The 2,987-nt window shown below is 37.6% G+C and overlaps 1 pseudogene; it reads right to left on the bottom strand.

The window, feature by feature from the left end:
- Window positions 1–1,008: 1,008 nt before the first annotated feature.
- LOC114383822 lies at window positions 1,009–2,579 on the bottom strand (annotated as a pseudogene).
- Between the last annotated feature and the right edge of the window lie 408 nt (window positions 2,580–2,987).

Below are 2,987 nucleotides of genomic sequence, written 5' to 3'. Positions count from 1 at the left end.
TGCTAAAACATTAGTAAAACACTGGGCAGCTAAGAATCCATCAACTTGGATAATATATATATTGGTACATAACACTCCCTATATTTAATTTAGTACTTATTTTAATATGAATTTTAAAAATAAGACAGAGGGAAAGAAAAATATGTTAAACGTGCCAGAAAGTCCTGATTGTTTAAATAGCATAGGCAAATCCAATCACAATTTTGGCTTCATAAAAATTATGAGGGTGATGTAGGTACACCCATAATTTTGGCCCTTTTTTTTATCTGTCAGAAATAGTTATGCTGATACGTAGCCAATCTGTGCTAAAAGATCCCAAGATAGCCGAACATATGCCAATTCAAAAGATAAACCAAGTGCAATTAGTATAGCTCAATTTGGTGTGATTTGACAATTTATGAATGAATTGTGTGACTATGATTCAGAGGACAGAAAATGGTGGTTTCTCAATCATGTTGCAACAGATTCAAATCTGATTTCAAATTTTCAAAACCAGCATGAGAAGCCTGCCTACTTCAGCTTCATTGAAATTATTTTAGTGCAAAAATAAGCCTTTCATGTTTATTTCACAATAAGTATTTTACAAATACATTTTTCTAAATTATACTTTTCCCCAATTGGAATTTGTGCCTCGACTGAGAAGCATAGTTGGAGGTATAAGCAGAAACAAGAAATCAAAAGGTTCAATGTACATGGGACCTGTGAGTAAGGTGAATAGCAGAAATCAGGAGACAGTGGACTCTTATAGCATGCCAGAAGATACTTGGAAGTTTGAAGCCAAAAGCATGAATTCAACAGTTTATAAATTATTGCACAAGAATATCATTCAAATGATATCACAATGAATTTAACTTTGCATAAGGGGCAAATATAACATTTACACACAGTATAGAGCCAACTGAATAACAAGCACATACATATGCTTTAACAATTGAATTCCTTAGTCTGCTTTAAGGATAGCAAATATGCGGCCATGAAACACGCAATACCCTCCACTATATCTTCTTGTTCTGAGTCAAAACGTTCACTTTCCCAAGAATTACTTTCTTCTGCCACAACCAATAACTTTTTTCTTTTATTATCATTCTAAACTTGAAGCAAATAAAGAGAAAACACTCATTATTTGAAATCACCAAAATGCCAAAAACCATTTCACACTGCAGAAGATACCATCTATAATCTATGAAACTGAAGCCCGAGCACACTCCAACTGTTGAAGAAAGGCCAGACATTCAACTCTAGATTTCAGCAGATCACATAACTGCATTCAGGCCATAACATTCCATTTGGCCGTGGTTTTATTTTTTTTTTGAAAAATATTTGTTAATTATAAACTAGCTCTGATCAATTCAACAAACACATAACCTACCTCAACACCAGCACCCCGATGATAATCCATGGCCAACGTCTCCACAATCCTTTTCCCTTCATCGTAACAACTCCTCTCACCTGAAATCACCAAACCAAAATCTCAACAAACCAAACCAACAACGAAAAGACAAGTTATTTATGTTAAAACTTAAAAGCATGGTCCATTCATTCACTCACTCACCAATTGGATTCACATTTCCCCAGTAAGTCTCTTTCTGAGGATGCTCCAACGGATCACCGTAAACCTAACTAGTACTAGTAAGCAGAAACCTAGCCCCAATTCTTTTCGCAAGGCCAAGCATGTTAAGCGTGTCCATCACATTCGTCTTCTAAGCCAACAATTAAGGATCACAAAATTCAACACAAAACACAAAAAATTACGAAAAAAGAGGGCCGAAACTTAAAAACACAACAAGTTAGAGTTAGAAGATAGAGAGAAAGGATATGATGGTCTTCATGGGGTTGTATTTGTAGTGCACCGGCGACGCGGGACACGCGAGGTGGTAGATCTGATCGACCTCCAACAGAATCGGCTCAACGATGACGTGGCGAATGAGCTCGAACCTAGGGTTCCCGAACAGATGCACCAGGTTCTCTTTTCTTCCTGTGAAGAAATTTTCGATCACGATGATGTCGTCACCGCGAGTGATGAGTTTGTCGACGAGGTGGCTCCCCACGAAGCCTCGTGTCGTCGGTGACGATGATTCGCTGCCTCCTGCCGCTGATCCTGACCAGAATACGGCCCGTGCGAGGCCTTGTGCCGCTGAAGCGGGCAAGCCCGGTTCGAGGGAGGAATGTGTGGGCCGCCTCGGATGGGCCCATGCGGGAGAGAGTGGGCTGGATGATGAAGAAGGTGGAGTCGATGAGGATGCAGACGAGGATGAACAACGGACTCGAGCTTCTTTTTTTGAGACTTCCATGGCTAACGTCGTAAGACAACAGAGGAGAGGGGGCGGCGTAACAAAGTAAAGTTTTCTGCTTGGGCTAGCTAGGGTATACTGCAATTATTGAAGAGCCTGTACAAAGACCGTCCTTCGTGTCCTTCGTCGTTGTCTTAATTAATCGTAATTACTATATTGCCACTAAGTGACATTCTAAGACGGTTTTTTATAACCGCCTTAGACAGTGCGACGTTAAAAACAATTTTTTTCTTTTATTACAAAATTTCCACCGGACCGTTTCCTAAGACGGTTTTGCACAACCGTCATCGAATACGCGTCGTAAAAAGGTGCTTTTGTAGTAGTATACTATGAGCTGCTTTTAACTGGCAACAACATGACCCGAAAATAACTATGATTAGACGCTGTGAAGAAGTGATTAAAAAAAGGGAACCAAGTTAGGTTAACTACAACCTAATCAGTAATGACCTAATCAAGTCAAAGTTTTTTTTCTTTTCCATTTACAGTTATCTTCAACAAAATAAATATTTGTTTGAGATAAGTTTAGACGCTGATTATGTTTGAATATATTTCTTCATAACATTTATAAGAGAAATATATAAGAATAAATAAAATATTTTTTCATAAAAGAAAATTTAACTTATATATAAGTTAATAATCACCTTTTAAAAAAATTAATATGAAACAACTTTTACAAATTAATTAATTAATGATTTG

Source organism: Glycine soja, chromosome 14 (genome assembly GCF_004193775.1).
Source record: "Glycine soja cultivar W05 chromosome 14, ASM419377v2, whole genome shotgun sequence".
Classification (NCBI taxonomy): Eukaryota; Viridiplantae; Streptophyta; class Magnoliopsida; order Fabales; family Fabaceae; genus Glycine; species Glycine soja.
The sequence above is the reverse complement of the archived record's forward strand: the minus strand, read 5'-3'. Positions and strand labels throughout refer to the sequence as shown.